Below are 14,989 nucleotides of genomic sequence, written 5' to 3'. Positions count from 1 at the left end.
TCTTCTGGGACAGGGAGCCATTAAGGGTGAATCCCATCAAATGATGTGAGTTGAATGTGAGGATCCTGGGTCTAGGAGTTTGGAGAACTTCAGCAGCAGGTGCTGAGATAGGACTCCATCAGCAAAAGAATAGAGACCTTGATCGTGACTAGCTACAATAGACACAGAGAGGGTCAGGCCTGTGGCAGGGAAAGTACCTCGTCTACTCCAGGGTTCAGGTGAAGGCATCTTAGGAGTTGGGGCCCCAGGAGCTGTAAGCAGTGCTCAAGTATCAAGCACTAGGAAAGGAGACTAAAAGCTAAGAGAAAATGAGGGTGGGGGTGGGGGTGGTTAAGGACACAAGGGAAGAAGGCTACTTCATTTGCCTCAGTTTTCTAAGTTTTGGACATTTGACTACAAACAGAAATATATAAACTTTCAATGGGAAAAAATTTTTGAAGATGCTCCTAATCACCATGCTACTAATAGAGTTGCAAGAGTATTGACTTCAGGGAAAGAAATGATTTAAATGATTTATGTATTTGACATTGAAGTGAGTAGGCTAATGAGATCATACAAAGATCAGAACATCTCAGATTTCCATCAGGTCAGGGCTTGTGATGGCTGTGTGTGTGTGTGTGTGTGTGTGTGAGAGAGAGAGAGAGAGAGACAGAGAGAGAGAGACAGAGAGAGAGAGAGAGAGAGAAAGAGAGAGAGAGAGAGAGAGAAAGAGAGAGAGAGAGAGAGAGAGAGAGAGAGAGAGAGAGAGAAAGAGAGAGATTTCATTCCAGACTTAATCTATCCTTTTACAGTGTTTGTTTTATCTGAAGTCTGAGTCAGATGAATTATCTGAATGAATTATCTCCCAAAGTATATCATTTCTCGGTGAGTTTTGCCCTTACCATGCTTCCAGCACTGTTTCAATCATACTTCTTAGTCATTTCAATATTTTTACCCATATGCTTGTTGCCTTAATATGAAAGTGCTTCTGTCTCTTTTCATACACAGGCAGGGTGTAGTATTGTGTTCCAATTTAACTTTTCTATAGTAGTGACTTCTTAGAGTGCAGAGGCTCTTTGGTTTACCAGAACTGGCTATGGACTGTATCAGTCTCATATTTCATCAAGTGATGCTAAGAAACCCAGATATGTGGAGGGATAAAGAATCAATCCATACCATTTATTCAAGGAAAGTTCTAGACTTTTCCACAACACTCAAGGACGCATATCTTTGTGGCCAATTCCTAGGGTTACAAATGTTTAACAACTCTTACTCCATAACAAGTTCCTGTTTTCCTGGACATGAGCACATAAAGCCCATTTCAAAATTTTTTGGAAAACTTTACCATCAAGGAGGAATCTTTGGTCATCACACTTTTTTAATGAAGAGTCATGAGCATTTAGCCTGACTCAAATTGAAATTACGCTGCATGATATTCAAATATAGCATCATGATCTTGAAGCATAAGATCCTCTTTCTTATATTAATGTAGAGAGTTAAGCATATGTCCTGCATTTCCAAAATTTCTGCTACAGTCGTATAGAATATAATAATGTTCATGAATTCCGTCAGCTCTGGATAAAACTGAGAGATATAAAAGGAGTCTCGCCTTCTATGTGAAAGACTAAAATATTTTTTGTTATAAATGAAATAATGTAGAAAAAGTGAAAGGCAGAATGTCTAATCATAATAAGCAATCGATATTATTATTATTATCATTATTTTTACTGCTGAAGTGCTGTTGGTAATTATCTCCACTTGAATGTTATACTGACATCTGATAATACCCAATATGATCTTGGGTGGGTCATTTCACTTTTGGGGGCTTCCTTTCCTTTTGGGCTCCCCACATTATGATGGTCCCATACAGCTTATAAAATATTTCAATGCACATTATCTTATTTAATATTTTCAGTGATTGTTTAAGTAGGATAAGTCATTGTCTCACAGGTAATAAAACAGAACAGTAGTCAAGTGATTTGCCTCAGTGTTAATAAATGGTAAGAATTAAATTAAACCCAAATGTTGTAGGTCGATGTTTGTTCCACTGACAATAACTTTGATGTTCTTTCCAGTTTTGAAATGTATCATTCTATGTTCCTGTGGTTGTTTAAGAAGCTATTAGAAACTCAAGGACAGAGACAATGTCATATTCCCTCTTGAGTTGCCCAGTGCTTCGCAATGTAAAACTGGATCCTCCTTTGTTCATGCTGCCTATGACAAGGCATCATCCAGCATCCCACCTTAATGATGGCTGGGCTTTGCTCTGCATCGGATGCTGTCAGAAAAGGGAGGAGGTGTAATTCCTTGATTGGTATCTCCATAAATCTTATTTATAGGGAAGATAAAACTGTAAATGGTAAAGAAGTAGCAGTCAATCATTTTTGGGTGAGAGACAGGTGTGTTTGCTATTTAATGGACAGCCGAGTGAACCTGGTTTTGCCTGTACTTGAACAAAATTATGACATAGGCTTATGCTGTCTCATTTTTGCGTGGTCTCAGAGTAACTTGTCTGAGGCTGGGATTCTGTGACAAGGTTTATGTCTAATAGAATGACATGACCTGGCTGCTGTGTCAGACCAGTTTCTGAGTGTCAGAGCAGAGGATGCTTTTTCCCTCCACTTTCTGACTGCCAAACAACACTCATTTCTGGAAGAACAGCTTCACATGAATGGAAAGATTATGTAATGTGCTGAAGACGTTACAAAAAAAAAAGCATCTCATCCTCGTAGATTCAAGCTGACTTGTTTAATTAATTTCTTTTAAGGGAGAGGCCAATTCCAGATATCGCTGTATTTTCTTGGTTAGTTGGTTAAACTGGGAAGGGATGATCCTATTTAATACATCAGATTTTGGTCTATGGTGTCATTTTTGAAACTTATTTTTAAAATTTTCATTAAAAGCATACATAATTTTTCTTCTCGGATTTCTCACTCCGGAAAGGAATTATTTTTAACTCCTTTAGCTAATTCTTTTGGTATTTTCCTCCATATCTCTCCTAAAACTGTTTAAGAAGTAGCCATATAAGCATGGTCTTTAGAGATACACATGTGCACATCTCCCATCCTGCCATGTATAATAATATCTAAATTTTTGTTACATTAATATTTGCTTTTTAATTATTATGACTATGTGCATGGAATTCAAGTTGGGCCATATTCTATAATTGTACTTTTTGCACGTTTTGTTTTTCTAGAGTTCTTAATTATCTTGTCTTTTAAATGTATCTGGGGCGGCTGGGTAGCTCAGTTGGTTAAGCGTCTGACTCTCGATTTGGACTCAGGTTATGATCTCACAATGCTGAGACTGAGCCCCATGTAGGGCTCCATACTGAGTGTGGAGACTTCTTGGGATTCTGTCTCTGTCTCTGCCCCTCCCCCACTCACACACACACACTCTCTCTCTCTCTCTCTCTCTCTCCCTCTTGCTTTCAAAATAAATAAACATTTTTTAATGTATTTAGTTTATATATACTTATTATTAACTCAACCACAAATCTCTCCCAGCAAGATAAATCTTATTTTACACATTTAATGAGACAAGAAAAAAAAAAGCAGGAGATATCACACTCCCAATTACAAGCTACATTATAAAACTGTAGTCATCAAAACACTTTGACACTAGCATAAAAACAGACAAACATATCAATGGAACAGAATCAAGAGCCCAGAAATAAACACAATAATATATGGTCAACTAATATTTGACAAGGGAGCCAAGAATACTCAATGGAGAAGAGACAGTCCCTTCGATAAATGGAAAATTGGCTAGTCACGTGTAAAAGACTGAAATGACCCACAGTTTATACCACTCACAAAAATTAACTCAAAATTGATTAAAGACTTAAGTAGAAGACCTAAAACCATGAAACCTCTAGAAAAAAAACATAGGAACAAAGCTCCTAGACAAGGATCTTGGTAATGATTTTCTGGATATGACACCTAAAGTACAGGCAGCAAAATAAAAAATAAACAAATTGGACTACATCAAACTCAAAAGCTTCTGTACAGCAAAAGAAACCATCAACAAAGTGGAAACACAACCTACATAATGGGAAAAAGTATTTGCAAACCATATATCTGATAAGAGTTAATATCCAAAATATATAAAGAACTAATGACACTCAATAGCAAAAAATAAATAAATAAATAAAAATAAATAACCCAATTTAAAATGGGCAAAGGACATGAAGAGACATCACTCCAAAGATGTATGAAAGATATATGAAAGGCAGATACATGGACAGATGTTCAACATCACTAGTCATTAGCTGTGCGCAAATTAAAACTGCAGTGGGGGGCGCCTGGGTGGCTCAGTCGGTTAAGCGTCCGACTTTGGCTCAGGTCACGATCTCACGGTCTGTGAGTTTGAGCCCCGCGTCGGGCTCTGGGCTGATGGCTCCGAGCCTGGAGCCTGCTTCCAGTTCTGTGTCTCCCTCTCTCTCTGCCCCTCCCCCGTTCATGCTCTGTCTCTCTCTGTCTCAAAAATAAATAAAAACGTTAAAAAAAATTTTTTTTTAAACTGCAGTAGATACTACCTCATGCCCATTACATGGCCATCAAAAGACAAAAGATAACAAAGGTTGGTGTAGATGTGAAGATAAGGGACCCCTTGTCCACTGCTGGTGGGATTGTAAGTTGGTGAAGCCACCATGGATAATAGTATCAAGTTCCTCAAAAAATTAAATATAGAACTACCATATGATCCAGTAAATCCACTTCTGGGAATATATCCAAAGGTAACGAAAACACTAAATCGAAAAGACATCTGCACCCCCATGTTCATAGCAACATTATTTACAACAGCCAAGACATGGAAACCACTTAAATGCCCACTGATGGATAACTGGATAAAGAAGTTGCGTATGTATATAATGAAATATTTAGCCATAAAATAGGAGGAATGGCAGGAGTGTTGCAATATGGATGGACCCACGGGGCACCAGGCTAAGTGAAATGAGTTAGATAGAAAAAGGGAAATACTATATCATCTCACTTATACATGGAATCTTTAAAAAAAAGAAAGAGGGGCGCCTGGGTGGCGCAGTCGGTTAAGCGTCTGACTTCAACCAGGTCACGATCTCGCAGTCCGGGAGTTCCAGCCCCGCATCGGGCTCTGGGCTGATGGCTCAGAGCCTGGAGCCTGTTTCCGATTCTGTGTCTCCCTCTCTCTCTGCCCCTCCCCCGTTCATGCTCTGTCTCTCTCTGTCCCAAAAAAATAAATAAACGTTGAAAAAAAAATTAAAAAAAAAAAAAGAAAGAAAGAAAAAACTCATAGGAAAGGCTATCAGACTTGGGTTTACCAGAGACGAGGGTTGGGGAGAAGAAGGACTTGAAACATGGTCAAAAGGCACACACTTCCAGTTGTAAGACAAACGAGTACTATATGTAATGCACGTGAGGTATTTAATCAATTTCATTTTCTTAAAATAACGATGCTCAGAGCCTCTGATCTGGTCCAGACCAAATAGTTGGTCTCAAGCCTCCTGAAAGTCTGTCCTCTTGTGATGACCTAGAATCTGAGGATTGTGGGTTTTTCTGTTGTTCTTTTTCTTGTTTTTTGTTTTTTGTTTTTTTATGTCTCTCTGGGATTGGATTCTCTTTATCCTACATTCTTCATCATCTTTCTCTTGGTTCCCTGACCCAATGCTGTCGAGCACATGCTCCAGTAACAACTTGAAAAAAGTGGCATAGGGAGTAACTTTTTAGATCTCGAATACTTCAAAACGCCTTTTCCTTCCCCTTTGCTAAATTATGTTTGGTGTTGTATAGGATTCTAGGCTAAAAAATATTTTCCCTCTGAAATACCAATAGGCATTTTCTGTCATATTCTAGTATTTAGCCTTGCTAGTAAAAACTCAAAAGTTGTTCTAATTTCTGATCTTTTGTCTATGACGTTAACTTTGATCTCTGGAAGCTTACGGAATTTGTCTGCAATGTCCTGAAATTTCATAATGGTGGACTTACTCTTGTACAATTCTACTGGTACTCAGGCTCTTTTAATCTGGAAGCCTTTGTCATTCCGTCCTAAGAAATTTTTCTGGAATTACTTATTTTGGTTTTTTAAATTTACTTTTTGTTATATTTCTAATACAATATTTAATGCATAGAAGGAATAGTGCCATTAACTTCTATTTACTATGTATGTCTCCCCATTCCATCCTCTACCTTCTGATTCCTACATGAAGAAAACACTATTCTGAATTTTTATTCAACATTCCCTGGTTTTATTTGTATATCCTTATCATGAAAATATGAGAAAACAATAGGTTGTTTATTTTTGCTTCTGTGTGAGCTTTGGTAAAATTTGGCACTATCTATGGGAGGCTGGGTGGCTCAGTCGGTTAAGCGTCAGCCTTTGGCTCAGGTCATGATCTAGCGGTTTGTGAGTTTGAGCCCTGCGTCAGGCTCTGTGCTGACAGCTCACAGCCTGGAGCCTGCTTCAGATTCTGTGTCTCCCCCATTCTCTGCCCCTTCCCTGCTCACTCTGTGTCTCTCAATAATAAATAAATGTTAAAAAAAAATCGGCACTATCTTACACGTACTGTAGCATAGTAGGGGGCAGCAAATGTGTTTGGTAAAGGGCCAGGTAGTAAATATTTTAGTCTTTGTGGGCCATCTGGTCTCTATTACCATTACTCTGTCACTGTGGTGGGGAAACAGAAATGAACAAATGGGTGCGGCTGTATTCAAATACAATTTTACTTGCAAAAGCATGTGGTGGGCCATATGCTGTAATTCACTGATCCCCGCCCTAGAGAGACTCTGCATAGGTATACGGATAATGCAAGAGTTTCTCCAGGGTATGTACAATACAATGCCAAATTGTTTATTAAAATTCTACATATTCTGTAGTCTTCTGGATCTCGGTTGTTCCATTCTACATTATGTTTCTAAAACTCAGGTTGTTTCTAGGTATAGTTCTTTTCTTTTTTAATGTTTATTTATTTTTGGAAGAGAGAGAGAGAGAGCGTGAGCTGGGGAGAGGCAGAGAGAGAGGGACAGAAGATCCAAATCGGGCTCTGTGCTGACAGCAGACAGCTTGATGCAGGGCTTGAACTCATGAACCACGAGATCATGCCCTGAGCTGAAGTCCAACGCTTAATCAACTGAGCCATGCAGGCATCCCAGTATAGTTCATTTTTTCCGTGGAATAGCAATGAGTTGAATGAATTAAAATATTACAAATTATTTACGCATTCGCCAGTTTTCTAATATATATTCTCAACAGCACTATACAAAGACATCCCCATCATGCACCTCTCCAGCGCTTGATATTGTCAGATTTCTTGACTTTTGACCATTGAGCACGGTTAAAATGGTATGTCATAATTTGCATTTCCCTGATTGCCAAAGAGATTGAACATTCTTTCATAAGACTGTGACGATGTGGATTTCCTCTCTTGTGAATGTGAAATCCTTATTTGAAATTTATTTTGGTCAAGGAAAGTTTGGAGAAACATTTTTTTTTTCTAATTGATTTACTGGAGTTCCTTCTATATACTGTTGATTATATACGTTGCCAAAATACTCTAATTTGGCATTTAAAAGTGTTTAAGATATGTCTTGATACTGTTAAATATATCTGTATTCTCCTTACGTGCTTAACATTTTGCATCTTTTTAAGGAAATTTTTTCCATCTCGTAGTCGGAAAGATATTCTCCTGTAGTAACTTCTAAAACTTTTGTTGCTAGAGACAACTAGGGCTACTTAAAAAAATACAGTAAAACCTTGGATTCCGAGTAACTTGTTATGCAAGTATTCCTCAAGATGAGCAAACATTTCTAATAAATTTCAACTTAATAAGTGAGCTATGTCTTGCAATATAAGGAAGACACGGTGCTCCACATCACATGGTCGCAACGGAGCCAATGGTTCTTGAAACCAACCCGTGTTGATATACAAGTGCTTTGGATTACAAGCCATGTTTCCAGAATGAATTATGCTCGCAAACCAAGGTTTTACTGTAACTGATTCTAGGCCCGGGGCCGGAAATACAGGGTGAATATGAGTATCTTGTTACGGCAGAAAGCAAAGAGGCCATTAAAGACTACTGGGGTCATGTCAAAAGGACCCAGAAGCCAACGTGAAAAAGTTCCCACTGACCAAAAATAAGGCAATTTGATCATGAAAGAAAAATTAAAATGGAAATGAATTTAAACATTTCAAATACATTAAAATTTATGAGTTAAAACGATACTTTGAGGAATTATATATATATGTATATATATATGTATATATACATATGTATATATATGGTGGACTTATTTGAATTAACCAACTACAAAAGGAGAAAATTCTAAATCAAGCAGAGAAATTTAAAGAATGTTGGGGTTTTTTTAATGATATGGAGAAGTTATTTTTTTAGTTATGATAAAAGGTATTGTGTTATGATTTTAAAGACCCATCACCTTGGGTCTTTAGTAACAGACACTTAAGTATTTGCGGGTAACATGAGATGATGCTTAGAATTTGCTTCAAAGCCATCAAAGTTGAGGGAGAAAGAGAGTAGAAGAATGGGTGAGCCAAGAGAGGCCATGGGTGACAATAACTAAAGCTAGCTGGTGAGTATATGGAGGCTCATTAAACTGTTCTCTCTGCTTTTGTGTACATTTGGCATTTTCTGTAATCCCAGGAAAATAAAAATCAATAGCTTCATGCCCTAAAAGGCTGCTTTCAAATCCTCCAGAGGCCCATGTGAACCAGTGGGTAGAGGGTGAACCGTCTGCTCTGTGTGATCATTCTCAGGCCTGGGTGTAGTATCTTGTGTTATCTGGCAAAAGAGCCTAAGGCAAAGCTCGCATGTTAATGGGTCTTGTACGGTGCAATTCTGGGGCATCCAGGGGGAAAGAGAAGGAAAGTCATACAGAGGAAGAAGGGAAGCTAACTTCCTCGCTGGCCAGAGCTTACAAACCCAACCAGGTACTCATCCACCCAACGTGTTCATCGCAGAGAAGCCGTATGGAAATAGCATACCTTGGGACAGTCCTTCAAAGTGAACAGAGAGGGATTCCTCTATGGGTTTATCTCTTCTCCTGTCCTGTCTCTGGTCCAAGTTGTTCTGTGGAACACTAACTCTTTTAGCTTCTGAACTGTTTTCCAGCCCCTCTGGACAGCTGCTGGGAGAAGCATCTGAAGCGTGGAAAATGCTTTGATGTTCTTTCATTATTAGATACCGCGGGAGGGGGCTTGATCTTACCCTGCTTAGCTCCCTTGATTGTAAGGTCTGTCTCCAGTCTCACCGAGGCTACGGTTGAGAGAAAAACGGCAACTCATGTCATCATGTTATGGAAATATAGACCTCTAAACGAACATGATGCGCTTTGACCCAAAATAGAGATGTCCGAGCATCAAAGGGGGGGGGGGAATGTGGTAGGGTACCCTCCCTAAGGAGAGAGGAATAAAGGGAGAGAAAACTTCAAGATAACCTGGCTGTGCGCCTACGTGACAACATCCCTCGTGACCTTGTAAACTGAGACCACTTAATCAGACTGCATGTTATGTGTGTTACCATTTGCGGGAGACAGAGAAATAGAAAATGGATACCAAAAACTAGGCCATGTGACGTTCGGTGCTCAGTTCTTTGGGTATGAACCCAACTGAGCGGTGCCGGCACGAATAAAAGTTTCTTGCTGGAAATTAAAAAGCCTCGGTGTCACGACCATCTGTGCGAGAATCCTGCTACATCGCTCGTAGATACCTGCTAGTCTGCTCCTGGTTCAGAATGGAACATCAAAAAGCTAACCGGAAACTCTGCTCGGAAGGGAGCCTGGCCGAAAGGGAGAAAAGTGTGGAATGTAGGGTGATCAATCTGGGCTGTGTCTTTGGGAGATCCCCAATATTACTATCTTTCGATGCCTGGAGAAAACCGTTCTGATCTCCTAGCTGCCAGCTAATGGCTGTGGGATTTCTGGGTCCTACGGAGACCTACCCAATTCAAAATTTACACTTTTCCTTACTCTTCTCTGTTCATTACGGCAGCCTTGATCTTAGCTGTGTCTGGCGTTCGGCTATGTACAGGCTGCCATCTGTTCTTCTGTCTCTGGAGAATCAACTCCCAGTCACCTGCCTTCCTTACTAGAGGGGGAGGGGCGGCATGCTGATGCGTGGACGGTGGGAGAGGATCGGAATGCCAAACTGAATCTTCAGCAGACTACCAATCGGTCCACTGGTCTATTTTTGGCTCAAGCTTCCATCCCTAATGTACCTGGTGCTGCTAATTCTTCAGCCTTTAGAGACATGCCGTGGATACATTAAATTTATTATCAGTCTTCCTGATTGCTCACTTTCTAGGATTCAGGTCTCTTGGTTCTCCTAAGTCAACTACCACCCACAATAAGCAACCTACTTTTTGCCTCCTAAAAGTTACTGCTGTTACATTCCCTTCAATTCTCTTTGTCTTCCTAGCTCACTGCTTCAAATCCACAGCGGTCAAAACTACGATTTTCGTGTGTTATTTTAGAAATATCCCGAGGTTAAACGACTGTGTGTCATCTGAGTCTTTAGCCAGATGGCCCTCAAACTGTGCTGCAAGCAGCCCTCCAGAGATGGTGTCCCCTCGGAGATGGTGTCAGCTGACTGACTACAGTGTGACTTTAATGGCAGGAAGTTTCAATGTTGCGGAAGAGACATTTTTGTCCTGTTGGGGGCCTCCTGGTGACCAACATATTTTACCCCAGAGTTTTCTCCTCATGCATGACTTGTGCCATGACTCCTTTAATGATGCATAACTGAGTCAAGTGATTTACCTGCTGTGACTTTTCAATATGCTTTTCAAGCTTAAATTGTGGAGTCAACTCTAAATCTTGCATTATTTTATATTTTGCTCTTTCCTCTGTCAGTGCCCAAACCTTTCCTCCTCATCCTCTCCCCACTTCCCTCCCCAAAAGATCCTAGTTCCTGCTGAAATAATGGAGACTGAAGAGTCTGGAAATTTGGGACCTGCAAGCCTGGTGTGATAGAGCTCCAGGTAGGGAAGCGAGCACTGCCCTGCCGCAGTCAGGAACGCATTCTCTTGTCCCTGGTTTCAGCTGCTAGGCCAGAGGGCCTTCAGGCTAAGAACTTTCTAAGCCCACCATGTTGCAGCCCAGATGGTGATGCTTATTCCTGCCAGTTTAGGAGGTCTGTAGATCATCTTTTCTGACATTCTGGAGCCAAGACCATTGGAAGTTAATGTGCATCCCTATCTCCCGGAGATCTTATTAATATTTGGTTTCTGATTAACTAGTCTTCCACGGGGCCTAAGTCTCCACGTTTCTAACAAGTTCCTTGTTGGTGGATCCCATTAGGCCAGATGCTGTTGGTCTGAGGCCACAGTTTGAGTAGCAAGGTTCGGGGTGCTCTTTTCTTCTTTATGACCTGTCTACCACCTCCCCCGCTGGTGGGTGGGGGACACTGTTGGTACCTTGCCCGCCTGCTCATCCTCTAGCTTCTGTCCACTTGCTGATACAGGCTTGCAACGGAACATTCAGAAAATTTCCAGTGGGGGGTAAAGCCATGTCTCCAGTAATAAGAGCTGGAAGTGCCTGTGAGTTTTACATCTCCCATGGGAGGCCCATAGCCAATAGCTGCCGGATGTGAGAATACAGAAGCCCAGCTCCTGTGTCCTGAGTGTTATGTTCTAGAGCTCCCTGCGGGATCAGGTGAGTCTGGGACTTCCCCTGAAACTCCACCCTGGTGTGGCTTCTTCTCCTTCCTCATCCTGCCTCCCCTGAGCCCTTCCTGGTTTCCCCTGGAGGTCTCTCCTTAAATAAATTAGCTCTCCAGGAATCCTAGGCTTAAGGTCTCCTTCTGAGAGAATGCAACCTAAAACAGGTGGCCTCCCCCAAGAGAGAGATTAATAAGAGAAAAACTCCACGTTAAGAAACTGTGTGCTGCTCTGTCCCGGCACCCAGCCTAGCACCCAGCATGTAGGAAATGCTTCATCCATTTTAGTTTGATAAAGTTCATTTATATATCTGGACCCACAAGATGGGAGTCCCTAGCCACTGGCCTGGCCCACATCACAAGGTAAACCAAAGTCAACCTGCACTTACAGGAAATGCCTATCAAGGAAACGTAACCCAGGCCAATCACGATGCTGCCATTCAGCTCTAGGTAGCTTACTTTACCCTAGAAAATCCCCTTATAAGGAAATCCCCAGCTTCCTAGCCAATCATGTCCTCTTTCCACATTGCCTCTTCTAATGCTCCATAAAACTCACTCTTGCCCCCGCTCCAGAATGGCCCCCCACTGCCTGTGATCCATACACTGGTTCCCTTGAATAAAGGACATCAAAGTCTTTCCTCAATTGTTTTCGTGTTGCTTTTGGTAAGCTGAATGATTTGCATGATTGAGTCAACTTTCTCAATAAAGTTGATTTAAAACCTTACGTGACTTTCTGATCCTGTGGTCATGGCAGAGCCTGAGCCCTCCTCCTACAGGAATACCTGCCCAGACAGGGTTGGCCCATTTACTCCCACACCTCCAAACCTCTCAAACACTACTGGGATCTCCAGCGGTATAGAAGCTTCAGCCACAAATGTCCCCAGATCCCACTCTTTTTACATAGACCTGTACTGAAGACCTTGGTCGTTGGCAGGCCTGCCTCAACCATTTCGCTCCAGCCTTCACGCCCGCTCCAGAAAAGAACCCCAGGATATCTAGTAAGTTGCCACATCAACGCAGAGCTGCTGACCCAGCACTCCTCCTTGATAATATGGCTTTCTAATCATGAGGAAACACAGGAAGATCACTCCACACGCAAACCCATTTCCTGCATGTTTGTCATGGCAGAACATCATGCAGCTGCTGAATCGTGTGGCAACCCCACGGTGCACGTATTCTTGCAACATGTTTGGAATGCAGACCAAGCAAATACGCACGTGGAAGGAAACATCGTCATTCTAAGGACAATGAATCTACATGGAAAGTTTTCAAGCAGATGTTCACAAAATCTTCTATTTTTTATGGTCCCTTCAAGTTACTGCATAGCTTAAGAAATGAAGCAGAAAGTCAACGCGTATCATGGCCCATGTGGACACAATGCGAAAAATACAATTATAGAGGTAGTTGGCCACAGAAACACCCAAACATAAAAAGGCAGAACAAATGGTTTCTCAGGTAACAATCTCCATCTCCGAGGAGAAGTTTGAAGCATTTTATTTTGGCTTACAAAAAAGTGAAATCTGGGCACCTGGGTGGCTCAGTTCGTTAAGCGTCCAACTTTGGCTCAGGTCACGATCTCGTGGTCTGTGAGTTCGAGCCCAGCATGGAGCTCTGCTGTCAGCTCAGAGCCTGCAGCCTGTTTCAGATTCTGTGTCTCCCTCTCTCTCTGCCCCTCCCCTGCTCATGCTCTGTCTCTCTCTCTCACACACACACGCAAATAAACATTAAAAAAAAAATTTTTTTAATGAGTGAAATCAGTGTCAAAGGATGTTTGCCTAAAACACTCTCCCACACACCTGTGTGGCAAGTGATTCTCTCTGTCTTACATTTTGCATGACTGTTCATTCTTGGCTCTTCATGTAGTTTTCTCATTTAATGATTTTTGGGTTTTGGTGGTGTTTATTTGTTTTTTTGTTTTATTTGGTTTTTTTGTTTGTTTTTTTGGTTTCTTTTTTTTTCGGTAGCCTTGGCCCACATTAGTTCATTTCTAATTATTCTTTCATGCTTTTATAATAGACTATGAAACCTCGTTGGTGTGGAAACAAACAAAAAAAAACCTGACACTGTTCCCTGCTTCCAGTGGGATTCAACACCTTGCATACAAGGATAAACAGATGGCATCCTGAGATCATTAATAACACGCTCAGATCTGGTGATGGTCCCTCAAAGAATAAAACCCTGAATAAGCCTGGACCCCTTAAGAGAACTTTGCTATGTTGACACTTGAAGCCCTGCTCGTGAATAGGACAGGTGTATGAATGTGGTTTCCTCACCATGAGTGGATTCACGTAAATTCAGAAAACGTGGTGAGTTTGCGCATTATTTCCTCGGGAAGCTTAAAGCTAACCTTTTCTCTCCCTTTCTGAATGTCTGTGCTCTGGTCGTTTCCTGAGGTTCCACCCAGACAAAGCTGACCTGACTTAAACACTTAACGCCAGGAACATGTGGTTCGTGGCGTGCCTTGTGCCGACAGTGCAGAGACCAGAAATAACCAATTCCACCCTTTACTTCCATCTCCTGGGAGAATATCAAAGGGTTTCCAGTTGGGAACCCAGAACATGACCTGGTAAGTCCCTTTGCCACTCTTTTTTTTTTTATGTTCATTTATTTTTGGGTGGGCAGAAGGGGCAGAGAGAGAGGGGGACAGACAGAGGTTCTGAAGTAGGCTCTGTGCCAACAGGAGAGAGCCTGAGCCCCATGTGGGGCTCGAACTCACTAACAGAACAGTGAGATCATGACCCGAACAGAAGTCAGATGCTTAACCAACTGAGCCACTCAGGCGCCCCTGCCATGATTTTCCCAGCCCAGTCCCCTCTTCGCCCAAGCTCCCCGCTCTGCGGTCCTTCTTTCAGCCCGGACCTCTCGCTGGACAACAATTCATTCGGCCCCTGTCCTCACCTCTCTTTTGTCAGCCCTAAAGGACTGTATAGGTTCATTTACCCTCTGGCCTCTTTTCATTTCCTCTTTGTGATATGCATTACTCAGCTCCTCCTGCCTGGAAGCGAATCTGTGAAGCAAGAAAGCTCCCCACCTAACAGAAACAGAGAGAATAGAGGGGAACAGGGGTGGAGGGAAGTTGTGAACACTCATCCATTGACAATTTAGTGTTGTAATTAGTATTAAATTTTTGTTGCTTTATTATTTAATTTATGCATTTGATTCAATAAATCGAAAGTTTTTAATCCGATTTACAATGAGGGTTTACATTATCTTTATTGGAGAGTGTTTTATTACTGTCTTAAAACTCAGCCAAGGGCACACACAGCTGTATTAAGTATCCGCCACTCCCGACTCCCCACCTCACCCCACCCAGCTACTCTCACTCGTTCAAACATGTTGATTCCTTCCTGACTCTCAGTTTCTG

At 41.6% G+C, this 14,989-nt stretch overlaps 1 long non-coding RNA gene across 3 annotated transcripts in view; it reads left to right on the top strand.

The window, feature by feature from the left end:
- The window catches only part of LOC109493502, a 36,858-nt gene that overhangs the window by 1,457 nt on the left and 20,412 nt on the right, over positions 1–14,989 (top strand). For 2 of the 3 annotated variants that reach the window (XR_006587597.1, XR_006587595.1), the window contains exons 2-3: positions 13,642–13,931; positions 14,019–14,191. The exons of the other annotated variant lie outside the window; for it this stretch is intronic. This is a non-coding gene — a long non-coding RNA (uncharacterized LOC109493502). The remainder of the gene's footprint in view (positions 1–13,641; positions 13,932–14,018; positions 14,192–14,989) is intronic. 3 annotated transcript variants of the gene reach the window in all.

This window comes from Felis catus, chromosome D3, assembly GCF_018350175.1.
Source record: "Felis catus isolate Fca126 chromosome D3, F.catus_Fca126_mat1.0, whole genome shotgun sequence".
Classification (NCBI taxonomy): domain Eukaryota; kingdom Metazoa; phylum Chordata; class Mammalia; order Carnivora; family Felidae; genus Felis; species Felis catus.
Note: the sequence above shows the minus strand (reverse complement) of the source record. Positions and strands in the feature narration are given on the sequence as shown.